This window comes from Hypanus sabinus, chromosome 5 (genome assembly GCF_030144855.1).
Source record: "Hypanus sabinus isolate sHypSab1 chromosome 5, sHypSab1.hap1, whole genome shotgun sequence".
Classification (NCBI taxonomy): domain Eukaryota; kingdom Metazoa; phylum Chordata; class Chondrichthyes; order Myliobatiformes; family Dasyatidae; genus Hypanus; species Hypanus sabinus.
In genome coordinates, this window is record NC_082710.1 from 53,625,269 (window position 1) to 53,646,823 (window position 21,555).

Sequence of the window (21,555 nt, forward strand, 5' to 3'; positions counted from 1 at the left end):
TTACAAGTGCATAGATATAAATATCAGAAAAGTAGTAGAAAGAATAAAAAATAGGTTACCGCAAACAGTCTAACAGGAGGGGATCATCACTTCCCTGGCTATAGGTTGACTCATTTTAGAGCCTAATGAATGAGGGTAAGAATGGCCTCATATTGCACTCTTTGGAGCAGTGCAGTTGCCTTAGTCTATTACTAAAAGCGCTCCTCTGTTCAGCCAAGGTGCCATGCAGAGGGTAAGAAATGTTGTCCAGAATTGCCAGGATTTTCTGAAGGGTCCTCTGTTCTACCATATCCTCCAGAGTCATCAAGATCAGTAATCATGTGCTACTGGTAGAAGTTGGTGTAGGAAAACAATGATAGGAGAACTACACAGGAGCTGGAAGAAGTATTGGAACACACACCGTTAGTTAACATAAATCACCATGTTTCTTGATCTCGTTCACGCTTGCCTCATCCACTGTTCAACACCATATAGTCCATCATTCTTCTACAGAAAACTCAACTGTCACAATTCTTAATTTCCCATGTCCCCTACTGTCCTCTCACATTGAACAACCTATTAACACTCAATTCAAACTCAAATTGCCTTTTTTTCTTTCATCCTTCACATACGAGTAAAAATCTTTACATTGTCTCCATCTAAATGTGCAATGTACAATCATAGTAATTTATAATAAAAAGAACAGTCAATCTAACATAGAAATACACTCAGATCATCATAAGTTAATCAGCCTGATGGCCTGGTGGAAGAAGCTGTCCTGGAGCCTGTTGGTCCTGGCTTTTATGCAGCGGTACCATTTCCCAGATGGTGGCAGTTAGAATAGATTGTGGTTGGGATGACTTGGGTCCCCAATGATCCTACAGGCCCTTTTCACACACCTGTCCTTGTAAACGTCCTGAATCATGGGAAGTTCACAACTACAGATGCAGTGGGCTGTCCACACCACTCTCCGCAGAGTCCCGAGATTGAGGGAGGTACAGTTCCCATACCAGGCAGTGATGCAGCCAGTCAGGATGTTCTCAATTGTGCCCCTGTAGAAAGTTCTTAGGATTTGGGGGCCCATACCAAACTGCTTCAACCGTCTGATGTGAAAGAGGTATTGTGCCTTTTTCATCACATTATGTAGAGACCACAAGATCCTCAGTGATGTGGATGCCAAGGAACTTGAAGCTGTTTACCATCTCAACTCCACATCCATTGATCCTTAGAAAAAATATCATGCATAAACATTTTAATACTCACCTTACCCCTCTCCTATAGGTGAGGGTGTTGTACAAATCCTGCCTGTGACACTAGATGGTTTAGCAATCTACAGGGCAATGTTGGATATAAGCAGACCACTATCACCAAGTCATGGTCAGCAGTGGTACAGAGATCATTGAAGTAAACAGCATAGAAACATAGAAAATAGGTGCAGGAGTAGGCCATTCAGCCCTTTGAGCCTGCACCACCATTCAGTATGATCATAGCTGATCATCCAACTCAAAACCCTGTACCTGCTTTCTCTCCATACCCCCAATCCCTTTAGCCACAAGGGCCATATCTAACCTCCTCTTAAATATAGCCAATGAACTGGACTCAACGGTTTCCTGTGCAGAGAATTCCACAGATTCACCACTCTCTGTGTGAAAAAGTTTTTCCTCAGCTCAGTCCTAAAAGGCTTCCCCTTTATCCTTAAACTGTGACCCATCATTCTGGACTTCCCCAACATCAGAAACAATCTTCCTGCATCTAGCCTGTCCCATCCCTGTCGGAGTCTTATCCTCTGGTGGCTAATGGAAACCAGGTGCTGGTGATTGAAAGGAATTGGAAAAGATTGGGAATCAAGTGTGGGGATTAAGGACCAATTAGGGAGGAAAGGGAAAAGGTGGGGAATGCCAGCCAGGACCATGACATAGAAACATAGAAAATAGGTACAGGAGGAGGCCATTTGGCCCTTCGAACCTGCACCACCATTCAGTATGATCATGGCTGATCATCCAACTCAAAACCCTGTACCTGCTTTCTCTCCAGCATGGCCACAACTAATCATTATTTTCTCATATTCCTCTTCATCCTTAATCCACGATCTTTTCTGATCTGCAAGATGCATCCACTTACGGCAGCTGGTTTTTTTCCCCCACTTCCTTCAAAGAGCCAAGAGTTTCCATATTCACAGGCCTGATTGCTGAGTGTCAAAAGTTGAAGGAGAATACTCTTGCATTTGATCCTATACTTGTAAATGCTACCTCAGCTATCCATAGTCTGGGTACTGTAGAAGGTAGCTTCGAGGGAGGATTAGCTCATAAAGAGTTATGTGGGACACAAAAAGTGCAGATGCTGGAATCTAGAGCAACAAACAACCTGCCAGGATAAGTTAGTAGGGTGAGCAGGATCTAGGGGAAAGAAGGAATTGCTGACATTTGGGGTCAAAATCCTGTGTCAGGAGTTACTAGACCAAGATAGGGCAGGACAGATGGAAGATGAGCCCCCTCTAAGGCAGAGGTTCCCAACCTGGGTCCACAGACCCCTTGCTTAATGGTATTGGTCTATGGCAAAAAAAAGATTGGGAACTACTGCTCTAAGGTAAATCCTATTCGGGTTCTGCTCCAGAGAACATAGAAAGTAAGGTATTTTAAGTAATCAGAATCAGAATAAGATATATTATCACTGTTATATGCCATGAAATTTGTTTTTTGTAGCAACAGTACAGTGCAACATATAAAAGTTAATATGTCACAATAAATAAACAAACAAACAAATAAATGTAAAGTGCATTAGAGAAATTGCAATGCAGTGTTCATGAATTCATGGACAATCGGAAATCTAATGGCAGAGGGTAAGAAGTTGTTAATAAAATGTTCAGATTATGTGCTTTCAGGCCCCTGTACCTCCTCCCCAATAGTAGTAATGAGAAGAGGGCATGTACCAGATGGTAAGGGTTTTTAATGATGTGTGCTGCATTTGAGGTACAACCTGTTAAAGAGGTCTCGGTCCAAAACGTCGACTGTACTTTTTTCCATAGATCCTGCCCGGCCTGTTGAGCTCCCCCAGCATTTTGTGTGCGTTGCTTGGATTTCCAGCATCTGTAGATTTTCTCTTGTTTTTAACCTTTTAAAGCTGTTATTGATAATGGTGAGGACTGTCCCTGTTATATAGTTGGCTGAGTGTACAGCTCTCTGCAGCCACTTTTGATCCTGCAAGTAGTTATGAAACCAGTCAGAATGGTCTCCAACGTACATCTATAGAAATTTGATGGAGTCTTTGGTAACAGATCAAATCTTCTTAATCTCCTAATGAAGTATATAGCTAGTGATGTTCCTTCTTCATGATTACACTAATGTATTGAGCCCAGATAGATCCTCTGAAATGTTGATGTCCAGGAATGTGAAGTTTCCACTTCTGACCCCAGAATGAAGACTGGTGTATGTTCCCCCAAATTCCCCTTCTTTAAGTCCACAGTCAATTCCTTGGCCTAAGTATAAGGTTATTGTTGCTACAACACTCAACCAGGCAATTTATCTCACTCCTGTATGCCTCCTCATTGCCATCTGAGATTCTGCCAAAGCAGTGATGACCCCACTAAATTTATGTGCCTAAACACACAATCATGAATGCAGAGACAGTGGGCAGTGAGGCAGCCCACAACCTTGAGGTCGCAGCTTTCTGCACTATTCACAGCACCACCAATCTTGGTGTCACCTGAAAACTTACCAACCTATCTCTCTACTTTCTCATCCAAGTCATTCATAAAAATCATAAAGAGAAAAGGTCCCAGAACAGATCCCTGTGGAACTGACCTCCAGGCAGAATACTGTTTATATACTACCACCATCTGAGTTTTGTGGGTAAGACAATTCTGAATATTTCCTAGCTTTCATGCTTCTTGACTTTCTGAATGAGGCTTCTACAATGTCAAATGCCTTACTAAAATCCATTTACACCATACCCATTGCTCTACCTTTTTCAATTTGTTTTGTCATTTCATCAAAGAATTCAATCAGGCACATGAGGCACAGCTTGCCCCTCACAAAGTCATGCAACCTAGCCCTAATCAGATTATGCTTCTCCAATGCTTGTCAATCCTGTATCAAGAATCCCTACCAATAGTTTGCCCTTTGATGGCATGAGACTTGCTGGTCTATAAGCCCAGGATAACCCCTGTTTCTTTTCTTGAACGCACAATATCATTTACCAACTTCCAACCTTCTGGGACAAATCCTGTTGCCAGTGAGGATACAAAGATCATCGCCAATCTCTTCTCTCAACTCCCATAATAATCCAAAGTACATCCCCTCTGGCCCCAGGGATTTGTCCATCCTAATATTTTATAGAAACCGCTGCACATCCTCTTTCTTAACATTAGCACGTTCCAGCATACCAGTTTTACACTGTCCTCATATGCAGTACATTAAGTGCCCTCTCACTAGTGAACACTGAAGCAAAGTATTCATAAAGGACCTTCCCTGTCTCCTCTGACTCAAGTGCATGATTCCTCTTTTAACCCTGTTTGGTCCTATCCTCACTCTCCCATCCTCATTTTTCATATGTGTCCATGAATTAATCTTAGGGCAATATACTTTGCAGTTCTAAATGCAAATTTACTGCTTTTCCTCAGATACTTATATCTAAATTTTCTACTCAAATTGAGGTATTTATTTATTATGTATTTTTATGTATTGCACTGAAGCTGCAAATCAACAAATTTCATGACATTTGTCAGTGATAATAAACTTCATTCTGATTCTGAAAACTGAAATAAATCCTTGGCTTGGGAAATTTAGGTATATTTTTATTCGGAAGATGTTGAATTTCTGCCCATCTATCTGGTTAGATCTTCATGTTCTGACTCTTAGATAACTTGCATTAAGCTAGGTCTTTTCAAAACTGGTTTAAATTCCACTTTTTTGCAATCCAATGTAAATCAAAATAACCGAGGAAAGTGATTTTTTAAAGCAGGTTCTGTGCATGGGCTGAGTTTAAAGTTTCAGTGTTTTACCTGACAATAAAATACAATATTAGTAGTTTACATGAGGAAATCTGCAGATGCTGGAAATTCAAACAACACACACAAAATGCTGGTGGAACACAGCTGGCCAGGCAGTATCTATAGGAAGAAGCACTGTTGACGTTTTGGGCTGAGACCCTTCATCAGGATAGTATCTTTTCTTTCAGTTAGTCCTGACGAAGGGTCTCGGCCCGAAACATCGACAGTGCTTCTTCCAATAGATGCTGCCTGGCCTGCTGTGTTCCACCAGTATTTTGTGTATATTGGTAGTTTAACCTGTTTTCAAATATATACATGTACAATGTTGAAAAGCAAAAGGAATCAATTTCAATTTAGTCAAGAAAGTTATCAAGGACTAGACACCACTAGTGCAATGATGTATTCTTACCTGATGAACTTTGCCACAGACTGGCTCATGGGTACTGTGCATCTACATTCCCAATGCCATTAGCTCCTATAGGCAACCTGAAGCCCAATGAGGAGCACTTGAAACACAAATACACAAGAAAAATAAGGTATTTTCTTACATTCATTAATGTGTTTATTTGGGTTTTGATCTACTTCATTACGACCTAATTGACTGCCTCTGCAGGGCTGTGTTGAAACACAATGGGGAATATGTACAATTCTGTTCCAACCAGTTAACTGCTTAGTGGAAATCAGCACAGTTTCAGCAAGGGGTTAAAAAAGCATCCTAAAGGAGTCTTCTAACATCAGGTGCACTTGTCTTTTGATCTTCTTTCCAGCTCTGTAGGGACCAGACCACTGCTTTCGCCCTGCGGAGAGATTAAATAGCAAGATGATAACAGATCAAGTGGTGGTGAAAGGTGAAGAGGAGATAACACATCACTATTGATTGTGGAAAAGAAAACAAAATAAAAAGTTTTACGTGTGAAACTTTTGCAGAAGACTTCAAAGAACAAAGGTAATTTCACTTAATAAGCTCACTCATTCCTAATTCTGGATTATTATGAATGATCCTAATTTTTTAGGGTTTTGTTAATGCTAGCTAATTCTATGGACAGAGGAACCATATATTGCATTCCTTTTGTATGACAAACATAGATGTGAGGAGTATCGACTCTAATTTCCCAATTTAGACTCATCTTTAAACCATTCTTTAACAGCAGGAGTTTGTAAACTGATTATAGAAATATGTGAATCATTATAATTGCTTTTAATGTCTCTATCTGCACCACACAAACCTGACAGTTTTAGTCATTGTCCAATGTTTTAGTATTTCTTCTCTTTATGGAACGATTTTAATTTTGCCTACCTAACAGAAACCTTGTTTGTAGGCTATTGGTTAGTTCAATCCTTTTATACATTTGGGCTTGTCTGGGATCCTGGCTAGTTTTCCAATCTCCTTATTATCCATATGAGAACATAGGCTTCTGAAAACAAAATTATACTTGAAATATAAGTTTTGTTTTACATATGGAAGCCCGTACAATCTGATTGTTGCAACTCTAGTCAAAAGAGATGCTAAATGTATTAATAATCCTGGTTTTCCATCTGGGACATCCTTACTCTGGGTTTTTCAATACCTTTCCTGACTGTTTCTCTGTAAACTATAATTACTCTTTGGTAACATCTTTGCTTAAAGCTTTTGCCTTTATAAGACTTCTTACTTAAAAGTCCAAGGAATTAAAATCTCTCAAGTTTCACACTGAAAATATAGGACAGTTTCTTGCTCTCTTGTTTTTAATTAATTTCAGCAATGTATCTTTTCCTGACTTTCACATCATCTATGGAAACAATATACCAATTAAGATATGTATAATGAATGTGAGTTAGAAATTTATTATTTATCATATGTGCTAAATTTGCAATATTAAAACATAGACATTGTATTCAATTTTTCCAATTCTGTTCCATTGCTTTTAAGAGAATTACATTTCAGAAGGCAGATAAGCGACTATGTCTTAAATTTAGTTCTATGGACTGAGATTGGATTTAAGCACTATCCCATTGTATATGAGTCTCCCTGAGAAAGTTCCCCATGTTTTATCCTTTATAGCCATTACAAACTCACAAGCAGGATAAGACATTCTGCACATGTTATGTTGTATGGAGTATAGGTTGCACTTTCAAATCCCCAAGATTGATTTTTTCTTTACGAAAGATACAGTTAGTATGTGCTGGAAGTTTGGGTGAAGTCTATAATTTCGGGTATGAACATAACAAAATGCCATAACAGGGGCAGGTAAAATGCAACTTGTGCATGGAAGCCAGTAAATATATGGAAGGCTGGAGACTGACAACTGGGAACAGATTGTGTTAAACCCAAATTATAATTTTATGCCAGAGGCTGCTGATTACTGAGCTGGCAGATTATCATTGCTGCTATAAGACCAGATGCATGCAGTCCCCACTGATCTTTCTGGCGTGACTTCAACTGTGAAATACAACAGGACACATCAAAACCAATGGTTATCACTAATTTCACCGTAACTTGCCAACCAATCTGTACTTTGCTCTGAAACGCTTTATGACATACTTACCTCAAGTGTAAGTTGATAATGGAATATTTTCTTTCAATTGTTGTCATTGTTCTACATTACATTTTCTGATGAAGTGCTCATAAATGCTTAATTTCACTGTGATTAATTAGCATTCAATAACTGGCTGCAAAATAAGTGTAAATGAAAATTGTATCAGGAAAATAAATGGTCTAAAGATATGAATTAGGTCCAGATAATTATACTAAATTTAGTAAATGGCACAGTTAGGATTGGGAAATCACAAATCTTTGCAGTGCAGAGAGCTCTATCCCAGATAGAATTCAGCTCAGCCAACTTAGACTTACTTCAGGAGGCTATTGACTTCACTGATGCAGCCTATTGGACAGAGAGTTGAAATTCTGGCATTTCTTACAATCAAAGATCTAAGTAAATTTATTATCAAAGATATATAGAAACCCTGCAATTCATTTTCTAGCAGGCAATCACAGTAAATACAAAGAACACAATAGAATAAATGAGAAACTCCACAAAAAAAAACAATGTACAGAAGACAACAAAATGCAAATGCAAAAAAAGCAAGTAAAATAAAAATAATAAAGGAATAAGCAATAATTATTGATAACATGAGATGAAGCATCCTTGAAAGTGAGCCCATAGGTTCTGGAAACTGTTCAGTGTTGTGGTTCAAGAGCCTGCTGGTTGAGGTGGTAATAAGTGTTCCTGGATCCATTGGGGTGGGTCCTGAGGCTCCTGTACCTCTTTCCTGGTGGCAACAGTGACAAGAGTACATGGCCTGAATAGTGTGAGTCCTTGATGTTGGATGGTGCTTTCTTTGTAGGACCACTACAAGGACAGCGCTCCTTATGGTTGTGATCAATGGTGGGGAGGGCTTTACCTGGGATGGACTGGTCTGTATCTATTACTTTTTGTAGACTTTTCCGTTGAAGGGCATTGTTGTGTCTATTTCAGGCCATGATGCAACATAGCCTCCACTGCACATCGATAGAAGTTTATCAAAATATTAGAAGTCATGCTGATTCATTGGAAACTTCCAAGACAGTAGAAGCACTGCCATGCTTTCCTTGCAATGGCATGTGCATGCTGGGCTCATGATCCTCTGAGATGATAATGCCAAAGAATTTAATTTACTAATCCTTTCCACCTCTGATCTCCTCATGAGGACTGGCTCATTGACCTCTGGTTTTCTCCCCCTGAAGTCAATAATCAGATCCTTGGTCTTGCTGATATTGAGTGAGAGGTTGTTGTTGTGGCACCACTCAGCCAGATTTTCAATCTCCCTCCTATATGCTGATTTGTCACCACCTTTGATTCGGCCGATATGGCAAAACTTAAATATGGTATTAGAGTTGTGCTTAGCATCATAGTCATAAGTATAAAGTGAGTAGAGCAGGGAGCTAAGCACACTGCCCCATGGTGCACCTGTTTTATTGTTGAGTGTGGGGGAGATGGTGCCAATTTGAACAGAATGGGGTCTGTAAGTGCGGAAATTGAGGATCCAGTTGCACAAGGGTATATTGAGGCCCAAGTCTTGAAGATTATTGATTAGTTTTGAGGGGATGATCCTATTGAATGCTGAGCTGTAGCTTCTTCACTGTTCAGATGTTCCAGGGTTGAGTGAAGAACCAATGAACTGCATTTGCTGTTTACCTGTTGTGATGGTAGGCAAACTGGAGCAGATCCAAGTCATTCCTCAGGCGGGAGTTGAAACGTTTCATCACCATTCCCTCAAAGCACTTCATCCACAGTGGAAGTAAGTGCTACTGGATGATGGTCATTGAGGCAGGTTACCATGTTCTTCTTGGGCATCATCATAACTGAAGCCTGTTTAAAGCAGGTGGGTACCTCAGACTGCTGAAGTGGGAGGTTAAATATCTCAGTGAACACTCCAGTCAGTTGATCAGCACAGGTCTTCAGTACTCAGCCAGGTACCCTGTCTGGGCCAGTTGCACTCCCTGGGGTCACAGTCATGAAGGATGCTCTCATATTTGTCTCAGAGAGTGAAATCACAGGATCATCGGGGCTGTGGGAAAACAGTTCTCTTAGACATTGCTCAAAGTGCGTTATAGTTGTTGAAAAGTAAAATGCTTCTGTTGTATTTGGCATATCATGAGAAATCTAGAGTGAAAAAATTATGTTATCTCTGGGCCAAGTCACTCATTATTACCACTCACTACTGTAGTACAATATCAGCCAATACGATTCCCATACTCCAATCATGCAGTGACACAGTTTCTGTGAATTACAGAATAGCATTCAATGGCATAAAGTTTAGAAGCTGCTCTTCTGCATGGTCTTGACCACATTTCTCTAACCTGTAGCCCAACCAATATATGGCTGCCCCACTTTATGTACCTTCAGGCAGAGAGTTCGGTTTTGCCTGAGCTATGGTAATGATGTCATAACTGTCACCTTTATTAATTGCAGTGTTTGAGTTTGGACTTAAACAATAGGTGATTGACCATGATCATTATGATGTGGCAGAAGCAGCCCAATTGAAAACTAAGTGTACACAGTACATAGTAAGGAATAGCTAAAATATGGATTTATACCAGCGCCAAGCAACCAACAACAGACAGTGTGTTTGTTGTGTGAAAAAGTTTTTTTTCAATGAGGCAATGAAACCAGCCAAGCTCCTGAATATTTGAGTAGAATACACTCTGATAGAGTAAACAAGATCTTGACTTATTTTCTGTCATTTCCTGAAAACTTTCAGAAACAGAAAACATTTCAAAACAGTGATGGTTTGTGTGCTTCATACAAAATTTCATCGCTAAATCTGGAAAGCCCCATACAATTGGAGAAGAGCAGGTTCTATCAGTAGTAAAGGAGGTTCTGAATACAAGTTTACATAAGCCACCAGACCAAATAATTCAAGGAATTCTGCTCAGTACCAACTCTGTTCAAAGATGAATAGATGGAATGTCTGATAATGTGGAAGACACGTTTTGTACTTCAGACAACAGAATTTGCACTGCAGTTAGGATGAGTCAACTTTGCCAGGCAATGAATTTTGCTACTTGGTAATGTTTGTTTCATAAAAAATGAAAGCTTGGAACAAGAATTGTTATTTGCAAGGGGAGTAGAAACAGATTTGAAGAAGGAGTCAATATTTTGGGTTGTTGAGCAATTTTTCAAAGAAAAGGATATTTCTCTCACCGACATTCTTGCTAAATATGTACCTAACGTATTTACCATTCACAATGTAATTCACAGACAACATCTTATCACTTATGCTTTTTTTGCGTCTTGCTGCACAAATCACTAAATACTATTATTACAGTAGAAAATAAAATCAAGTCCTATGCTGCCAATTCACAACTATTTCAACAGCTTTGTATTGAGAATGATGAACAATTTGAACACCTACTGTTGCACACAGAGGTTAGATGACTGACAGAAGGAAATTCCCTGAGGCACTTATTTGTGCATTTTGAAACTGATAAAATTCTTTGAAGACTCGAATGCTTCATTGAGTAATCAACTCAATAATATTAGGCATGGCAGTGCTTATTTGTCAGAATTATTCACAAAGTTTAATGAAATCAATCTTTAATTGCAAGGAAATTATATGGATCTTATTAAAGCCAAACCAGCTATCTCCACATTTCTGTCCAAATTAGCTCTATTTAAATGCAACAATAGCTGTCACAAGCTTTTCTAATTTCCGATCCTCTCTGAGTTGGAAGACAAAGAAAGAAAGCCAGCTGATGATCTTCAAGTGTACTGTGAGTTGCATAACGTCATGTCAGAGAGATTTCAGGATCTTGTCTCAATCCAGATTCCAGATTGGCCAGTAAATCCATTCCTGAACAATTTACAATGAGGAATTAACAGGAAGGATGGAGAAGAACTAATCTTGCTACAAAATGACTTTGAGCTGAAGCCAAGATTCAAAAAGTCATATTAAGACTTCTGGTTACAGAAAGAAATCTCTGAATGCTATCCTGCACTGTGGAAAAAGGTCAAGTTGTTCTATATTTAGTGGAGTGCAGTTTCAATGCAGTTGCCCAACTTCTTTCAAAGCAATGAAGCAGACTACAATTTACTGAATGTAGGGATCTGAGACTCCTTCTGAGTGAAGTTCAGCCTGATGTCAAGCTGATATCGCTACACTGAGACCATCCATCTCATTGAAAGGAGAAAAAACAATGAAATAGTGAATAGTTGGACTACTAATGTATGCTCTAAAATAGTTAATGAAAGTTGTTTTCACTGTAATTAAATAAATAATTTTATTTGTAGCTTTAAATAGATTTGAATAATTTTTGCATTTATTTGTCTCTGCTTTGAATTTGCAGTTCCTCTTTAGTTTCATGGTGCATCATAAATCAAAATTCTTTATAATTTTTATGTAATGGGTGGAAAGGGTGAGGGGGTGCTGGGGATGTGGTCTGGGAGCCAAGGGAACAGTAACCCAATATTCAGACAAGGGCTGAAATGTGAAATTTAATGTTTGTGCAACAGATGTGCGAGGCACAAACAAAAGAAAATCTGCAGATGCTGGAAATATGAGCAACATACACAAAATGTGGAGGAACTCAGCAGGCTATTTAGGATCTATGGAAAAAAGTACAGTTGACATTTCGGGCCAAGACCCTTTGGCAGGACTGGAAAGAAAAAAGCTGAGGAGTAGATTTAAAAGGTGGGGGGGAGGGGAGAGAGAAATACAAGGTCACAGGTGAAACTTGAAGGAGGAGGGATGAAGTAAAGAGCTGGGAAGTTGATTGGTGAAAGAGATACAGGGCTGGAGAAAGGGGACTGATAGAAGAGGAGAGAAGGCCATGGAAATAAGAAAAGGGCAGAGTAGCACCAGAGGGGGGTGATGGGCAGGCAAGGAGATAAGGTAAGAGAGGGACATGGGAATGGGGAATGGTGGGGGGCATTACCAGAAGTTTTAGAAATCAATGTTCATGCCATTAGGTTGGAGGCTACCCAGATGGAATATACAGTGCTATTCTTCCAACCTAAGTGTGGCCTCATCACAGTCGTGGAGAATGTTCTAGGCAATGGTTATCTTCAATGAGAGAGAGCCTGAACACTCATCCTTGACAATGATATTGCCATCGCTGAAATCATCAGCACCCTGGACAACCATCAACCAGAATCTCAACCTGATCTGAATCCTGTGTTACATGAGCAGGCTAGAGGCTGAGTATTCTGTAATGAATTACCCACCTCCTGATGTCTCAGATTATTTCCACCAAGTCATAAATTAGGAGTCATACAGTATACTCCTGCCTTCTCTGGGATGATTGCATCTTTTGCAACCACTGTGATGCTTGACACCACCAAGGGCAAAGGAACCCATTTGACAGATCCTCATCCACCAACGGAGCATTCATTCCCCATATCAGTTCTGTAGAATTAGCCATCCATAAAATGTTATCTACATTGTGAAACTAGATGGGTTAGCAAATCCAAAGCAGCAGAGAGATAGTTCTCGCTGGGTTTCTGGAACTTTGATCGTTCAAACTTAGTTATTTCAGAACATCCTTACAGTAGTTTCCAGTAGTATCCCTGATGGGAATTCAACTGTAAATGGTTGTTTGCTTGAGTGTTGATCCTTCTATTTCTATTGAATATATTTTCATAGTTGCAACCAGTATACGAAGCTGTATCTTTTGATAGAGTCATAGAGTTGAAGAGTAGAGGAACAGGCCCTTCAGCCTATCATATCTATGCTGACTGTTTGGCCTTTCTGTACTAATCTCATTTATCTGCAATAGGTCCATATCCTTCCACACTTTGCCTTTTCAAATCACCTTCTAAATATGGTGATTGCATCTGGTTACAGAGTCCCTCTGAGAGGACATTCCAGATATTAACCTTTTTTTATTGTGTGACAAATACTAGTAACCTGCCATCTTAACCTCTACAAGTGTTCATTTGTAGATGGTTGCTAGGCAAAGGGTCAGAGTGAACTGGGTTGAATTTCTTCTTCTTTCTTATGTACTAGTGAGAGCTATTTTACTTTTTCTAGAAACTGGTTTGCAATCCAATTGTGTATCTCAAGCAATTTTGCCACTTCCTCTTCACAGAATCTGTCCTTTAATTTTAATGCACTTTAACTAAAAGAGCAGCTAACTTTAATTTCTATTCAGGGCTCCTGAAGAATGGTAGAAGGAATGATCTTGAGATTAGAGACTTCAGGTTGTTTTCAACATAGGCAGCATTTATTTCACATTATATGGTGATGTAATTAAAATCAGAGCCAGAGGCTAATAATTTTTGACTGAGTTTCAAGGCAGGCAATACCCTATTTACTTTGGCTCCAAACTGAAAGCTCACAGCCAGCATTGGGCTATGATACAGACTTGAATGCACACAAAAAAAAATCTCGTGGCCATTAAATTTTATTGTTTTAGATTGTAAGCAACGTGTTGCAAATTCCTGAAGAAACCTAGCACACTTCTGTATGCTTATTAAATGGATGAGGAGTATTTGATCACTTCCATAGCATTCTTACCCAGAAAGAGGATCATTTGCAAATGTGTTTTAGGAGCAATGTGTGGATAAGAAGCCGTTTTCTGCTGGTGTGCATTTCTCTGTTGATTAATGACCATCGAACATTTGGTCTAACCACAATGGGTGTAGTTCCCCTTCACGTGGCTGGCAATTACCTGGCATCTAATGATGACATCATGTATGGTGCTGCCAGTTCTGAGTTTACTGATGGAAACTGGTGATGAAAGTTGTAACTTAGCAGGAACAGAGATATGTGAATTAAAGAGCTCCACTGTCATTTTTCGTGCTCTAATTTTATGAATAAACTACACTGCAGTGATGCATAAATCTAAAGTATGCACCTCAGTGCAAGACACTGCAATCATTGAACTCAAGGAGCATATAACTTGCTGTTACGTGGGGGCACTGACAACATTGAGTTGGATTCAGCTCCGGCGTCATGATAAAGGACAATGACTTCACTGTCCTCTTTAGAATCAGATTCAGGTGTATTATCACTGACATATGCAATGCAATATATAAAATTACTATCAATTACAATGGGAATGCATAAAAATAAATAAATAGAGCAAAAAGAGAGCGTATCTGTGAGGTAATGTTCATGGGTTCATGGACGGTTCAGATATCTGATGGCAGGGGTATAAAGCTATTCCTGAAACATTGAGTGTATCTTCAGGCTCCTGTATCATCTCATTGATGGTAGTCATGAGAAGAGGGTATGTCCTGGATGATGTGGTTCCTTCACAACGGATGCTACCCTCTTGAGGCATCACCTTTCGAAAATGTCCTCGATGGTGGGGAGGCTAGTGCCCATGGTGGATCTGGCTGAGTTTGCAACCTTCAGCACCCTTTTCCGATCCTGTGCATTGGCACCTCCATATCAGAGAGTGGTGTGACCAGTCAGAATGCTCTTTGTGGTACATCTGTAGAAATTTATAAGGGTCTTTGGTGACATACCAAATCTCCTCAAACTCATAATGAAATATAGCCATTGGAATACCTTCATCATCCTTGCATCAATATGTTGAGCCCATGACAGATATCCTGAGAACTTGACATCTCCCTGATAGCCTTTTATCCTGTTGTGCCATAGCTGCCATGGAGGGTGTTCTTTAAGGACACAGTAATGACTCAGTAATCGCATCTTTCACAGGCAACTGCCACTGGGAATCACATGATTAACCCCAATCATGAAAAACATCCCAATGAATTTCTCAGAGGGTTTAACGCCAACTTTCAGATTTTTCAGTGTATACTGTACCTTTAACAGGCCCAAAGAGACAATGAGCTCTTCTTCAGAATGTATCTTGCAGATGGTGTAAAATCAGTGTAGCTATAAAATCCATGGTGTTACCTTGCATTTCTTGAGTTTTATATTGTGAACTTTGTGTCGTTTTGCAATGAGTGGAATTAGTGGCCATGCTACACAATTCCTTTCTTGATATCATAGGAATGGCACAGTGGATGATGTTGTGTTTCTGCCTTCCAATCTAATAAATGGTTTCAGTCCTGATCCTGATCGCAGATGCTGCCTGCTGTCTATGTGGGAATTGAGGCTCCTCCCCTGATCTTGCCTGTTTCGTCTGGGCGCTCCAGTTTGATCTCACATCCAGAAGGTGCATGGCTGGCAAGTTAATTAGCTTCTGTAAATTACACCAAATATAATTGTTTGGTAGGAGAAACAGGGGAGAATTAATGGGAATGTGAGAGAAAACCAGTTACAGGAAATCAGGAGGGAGTGAGATAGCTCTGAGAGCTAGTATGGACTTAATACACTGAATAGCTTCCATCTATGTGACAATGAAACATGAAGTCCTAGGACAATGAAAGAAACTTATTTTGAACGCAGTGTTGTTTCCAATACCCATACTATACTCAATCCTGTATGATTTTGCTGGGTAAACTATTGACAGCTTCCATTTTTTTTTTGCAAGTAACTTAGTTAATACATTCTTGCCCTCTGCCAATTATGGTGCACATGCCGCTCAAGTCTTTTCTGGCTAATGCTTTCATATCTATTTACTGGAACATCTGGCCAACAGAGGGAAAAACAGGTGAATGCACTTGGTGCTCTCTAGGGTGCTATTTTATACTCAACAAGCTGCCTGGAATTCCAGTAAAGTGGATGATCACAGTATACCTTGTCCTAAGGCCAGATCCTGTGGAATTGGCTTGTGGCGTAGGACACAGTTCTTTGTATGAAACTGATGCCAAATGTTGTATCATGATGTTAGCTTTGTACACTGTTAACACAGCACAAGCAAATGAATCTTTTCCACCACTGTATAATTCTACTCACTAACTCAGTTTTGTTGGAATTAATTGAAAGAGGATATTTACACTGGGGAGAGTGAAATAAGTCAGAATGAAATAGTTCATGTAAATTACCAACAGGATCACTTGCCAGGGGAACCAACTCTGACCAAATATGCACGGCTGAGTTAATAATACAATGGAGTATGCACTTGGGCCCATGTCTAAGAAGAGATTTTAAATTAGATTAGGTTCAACTTTATTGTCATTGTGCCGAGTACAGATACAAAGCCAGATGAAATGCAGTTAGCAGCTAACCAGAGATGCAAAGAATAGTGTTATTTACAAAATAACTGCAAATAAAAAGTAAGTGCTACAGCACACAAATATAAAAGTACTGAGACAGTACAATATGGGTGCAATACTGCTTAATGCTGTGATGTGAGGTTCAGCAGGGTCACAGCCTCAGGGAAGAAGCTCTTCCTGTGCCTGCTGGTGTGGGAGCAGAGGCTCCTGTGGCACCTACCGGATGGGAGGAGAGTAAAAAGTCCATGGTTAGGGTGGGATGTATCCTTGATAATGCTTTTTGCCCTGCCCAGGCAACGTTTATGGTAGATGTTCTCAATGGTGGGCAATTGGGTGCCGATAATCCGCTGCACAGTTTTCACCACACTGCTGGTCCTGGTGATGATCTCGAGGAGTTTCACAAGAATTATCCCCAGGAAAGAAAGTCTTACTGTATGACGAAGGGTCTTGGCCTGAAACGTCGACAGTGCTTCTCCTATAGGTGTTGCCTGGCCTGCTGCATTCCACCAGCATTTTGTGTGTGTTGCTTGGATTTCCAGCATCCGCAGATTTCCTCGTGTTTGCTCTTACAGTATGAGAAGCCTTTGATGGCTCTGATCTGTATTCAGTGGAGTTTGGAGGATGAGCTGAGATCTCATCTCGAATATTAAAAGGCCTAGATAGAGTGAATGTGTAGAGGATGAGAGTCTAGGATCAGAGTGCACAGGCTGCAAGTAAAGGGACATCCCTTTAAAATTCAGATGAAGAGTAATTTCTTCAGGCAGGAGAGGTGAATCTATGGAATTTATTGCCATGGAATGCTGTAGAGGCTAAATCATTGAATGCATTTAAGTCCAAAATTGTTCGGTTCGTGATTGATCAACGAGTTACTGGCAATAAGAATGCACATTTTAAAAATAGTTTTGTCAATAATAGAATGTTTTCTCTTATTCTAGAATATGTCCTAATTCAGTGCAGTTTTGAATCATTTTAAAAATATCTGGTAAATGCTCATGAAATGCAAGAGATGCCAGTGTTTCTTGATAGATATTTTCATGGAAATTGCTTCAATCTCCATCCTTTGCTAAAGACACAGACCAATTTACAAGACCCTTTCTCATAAAGGGTTAAAGTAACAATGCTTTGGGGTCCTGTCAGGCAGCTCGAGATACATTCAATTTACCTCAGTTTAACATCCACTGGAATGGGAGTGACAGATTTTTACTTCACTTAGAGAGCGAAGGATTGGGTATGCCAAGAAATTATGGATTTTCAGATGTACACAAGGAGACTCCTTTCTGTATCACTAACAGAAGTGATTCTGCTACCTCAAAGTCCAGCTGGTGTTTGGTCATAGAAGCATCTCATGCTCTGAGTGTTGTATCAACCATTCCAAACCTCCTGTCAGGCTTTATTGCATACGTTTTACTAACTCTTGCACCTATGATATCCTGAAGTAGTTATCACAATTGTCTTAATAAACATTTCAGTCTCAGTCTGAAACATCAACTGTCTATTCCTTTCCATAGATGATTCCTGACCTGCTGGGTTACTCCAGCGTTTGGTGTGTGCTGCTTTGCATTTCCAGCATCTGCAGATTTTCTTCTGTTTGTGATTATGTTGGCATTTCTATAATTGGGATGCTATTTCTTAAACAACCCATTTAAAACTTCACTTCACCATACTGAAGGATGGAAGTGAAGTTTTTAAAGAATCCTTATCATATGGTGAAGCTTGAGAATATTTTTTACAAATTAACCTTGCTTTTCCGAAACACTGCTCATCTTGGTGGAAAAGTCAGACCACTGGCTTTCTATTTAGTCAATAAACTTTTGTCATTGTCCATGTTTCATCAAAACAGATCCTGTTGAAACCCAAACAATTTATGCAATTGAGGTTAAATGGACAAGAGCTATTATTTATGGTTCTCTTTATTTTAAGTCAAGGTCACCGTTTGTCCAAATAGTGTAACTCCAACTTTTGCAGCTTTTCCTTAAGAAGGGCTACATATGGACTGTGTATTTTGGGTAAGGTTAAAAAGTGCTTTGGATTAGGCAAGAGGTATTATACAACCTATTGTAAGCACATTTTGTTTTGTTTATAAACTTCTTATTGTTCTGCACTGGAAGCAGGAAAATGCCAATGACAACTGAAAATGATTTAATGTTTTGCTAAAAGGTTATAACTGAATACAGAATAATGGTAACAAAGGAAGGATAAACGTTAAGGTGTGTACTCTGAGCATACATTTAGAACAAAAAGATCTATTTTAATGTGATTTAATGTCATACCAAAATATTGTATGATATGCCAGAGGCTCAGGCTAGAACATAATTTGAGTTTTTATTGCCTAATTATTGAACAAAGTAGTCTTTACTAAGGCACACAATACATGTGTTTAACGTCAAAGAAGCATGATAGGGCAAAAAACAATTTTTATCTCCTTGTTAGGTTTAATGTATGCTTTTTTGTCATCACCATAATTTTCACTGAACAATAAATAATTATGGAGATGGAAACAAAATCTCATGAATAACCAGAGTACTTGCATTGAATATTACTAGATTCATGAATAGAAACCTTTGATTTGTCTCACAAATATAAATGGGAAGAGCCGGAAATGCTGCATTCTGATGAACGATCATCGGTCTAGAGTACTAAATTGACTTCTCTCTCTGGAAGTAACTTGGAAAATGTGTGACTCTGGTAGTTGATGGTTGGGTTGAGTTGTTGGCCAATCTTGGCAATCCATTTGCAAGCGGTTCATCACCTTACAAAGAGACATCATCTCTCTCCACAGAAACTGCCGGACTTGCTGAACTCAGAGAACAAAAGTTTCTGTTTTTTAAAAAAACAATCAGATTATCGTATCAGAAGTATTTTGCTTTTTGTTCACTTCATATGATGATCAGGATGGTAAAGGGTTCATTGTTAAAGACAAAACCTTTCTTCCTGATGCAATTATAGGTAAAGCAATATTTGTTTCAATCATCTATTTTGACATTTCTAATGAAATTGGAATTACTTTATGGCCATTAATTAGTATTGGAAGTATCATTAGAATGATACATAAATGCAGAAAATACTAGAAAAGCAGCAGGTTGAACAGCAACTGTGGTTAGAGGAAGTTTAAGTTCAAAGTTTAAACTAAATTTATTATCAAAGTACGTATACAGTATGGCACCACATATTATCTTGAGATTCATTTTCCTGCGGAAAATTTCACAGTAGAACAAAGAAGTACAATAGAATCAATGAAAGACTACACACAGACTGACAAACTACCAATGGGCAAAAGAAGACCAACTGCGCAAATTAAAAAAATAATAATAATGATAAATAATAAATAAATAAAATTGCGACTATGAGTTCTTGAAAGTGAGTCCATAGGTTATGAAATCAGTTCAGTGTTGAAATGAGTAAAGTTATCCACACTGGTTCAGGAGCCTAATGGTTGAAGGGTAATAACTGCCCCTGAGCCTGATGGTGATGGATCTCCTTCCTGGAGGCAGAAGCGAGAAGAGAGAATGGCCTGGATGGTGAGGGTCCTTGATGATGGATGCTGCTTTCTTATAACGGCTCCATGTAGATAGCAATGATGGGTTGAAGCAGCAAACATTTTAGAACCCCTTCTACAGAACTGGAAAAAGAAGATCTCCTTTTTATCCCTCTGTATAAATTGCTAAGTGTTTTCACCCATTTCTGTTTTTATTTCAGATTTTCAGCAGTTTATTTGAATATCATTTAAATGGTGTCTTACCATGTTTCTCCAATACCATTGATTCCACAAAGTGTGATGTAGAGGGTTGCACTATATGCTTTTGTTTCCATTCTGTCTTGATTTTTCATGTAAAATGAAGAGTAATGAATTATAGTCAATGCCTTAAGCACTTTGTATGTGTGACAAACCATTTTCCTTCATCAACCTAATTTGTGCCAAATCAAGAGCAGGGAACTAGAAGTGTGTGATGTCCTTCTGAGGAGTGAACTAATTTTTCTACTTGCTGTATTTGCCACAACCGCGGATGCTGCTGCAGATTCTGGGCGCTCTTACAGGCGGGCTGCTGAATGAGGATGGCAATCACACAAGTGAGAATGCAAACATTCCAGCCAGTTAGGGTTGCCTTGTAATTGTATTTAACTCTCTTCCTTTTGTATCAGTCTTGTTAGGCCTCGATCAAAGCACTGCGATGGCAATGCTTGCTGCTTATCTTAGTCCGTGCGCCAGGAAGGTAGGTTTGTGATTTAGAGAGATGTTGGTACTGGAACGGTATTAATTTAGTTCTAGGTTACTGCTTTTGAGGCACAGTGACATGTTAGTTTGAGAGTTTTTAGTTAGCGGCCCAGTTGGATAAATGCTTATTATTTTCCTTTAGCTCTGTACTGTTCTCTTTAAAACTGTTAATTTCTTGTCTATGTCTTTTCCTTTGCACTTGGACCATCACTGAACTTCTGTCCAGAAGACTTGACGATCAAAATGGACCCAAAATGGAGAGAGGTCAGCTGGAATCGGCTCTGAGTTTTGTTGGTCAAGTGGGGAAGAAGCTAAAGACAGTGGAGGCTGGGTTGGCAGTAATGGCTCACACAGTGTGACAACCACTTTCAAAGTGGCAAGACCAGTCCAAGTTGAAGAACTGGCTTAAATGGTGAATCTCTTAGAAGGACCTCTACTATGCCTCTTCAACGCCTTATGAGAGCAAAGTTCTCCTGCAGCCCAGTCTTTCCAGCAATTTGTAGTCAAGTTCAAGAGGGTGGTTGAGCTACAAGGTCAGGAAGCTATCCACTGAGTCCTGGACCTAAGCCAAGGGAGGAGGTCAGAGGAGGACTATGCAGCAAAGTTCCTCCTTTTTGCTGTTGAGACGGGATGAAACAAGAGATCACTCATCACTGCTTTCCAGCAGCTTTCCACTGTACAGGGGTCCGGCGTGGGATCGCAGTGCGTGATGAACAGTACAGCCTGGATAATCTGATAAATCTGGCCATGTTAATAGACAACAGGGCAGCTAAGTTGTGTAGAGATAAAATTACCTGAGCCTCCTACTCATCAGATCACTGCCTGTCCTGAACTCTTCTCATATC

At 39.5% G+C, this 21,555-nt stretch overlaps 1 long non-coding RNA gene across 2 annotated transcripts in view; it reads left to right on the top strand.

Moving 5' to 3' along the window:
* The window catches only part of LOC132393692 (uncharacterized), a 123,364-nt gene that overhangs the window by 40,991 nt on the left and 60,818 nt on the right, over positions 1 to 21,555 (top strand). For both annotated transcript variants that reach the window (XR_009512040.1, XR_009512039.1), the window contains one exon: positions 5,734 to 5,912. This is a non-coding gene — a long non-coding RNA (uncharacterized LOC132393692). The remainder of the gene's footprint in view (positions 1 to 5,733; positions 5,913 to 21,555) is intronic.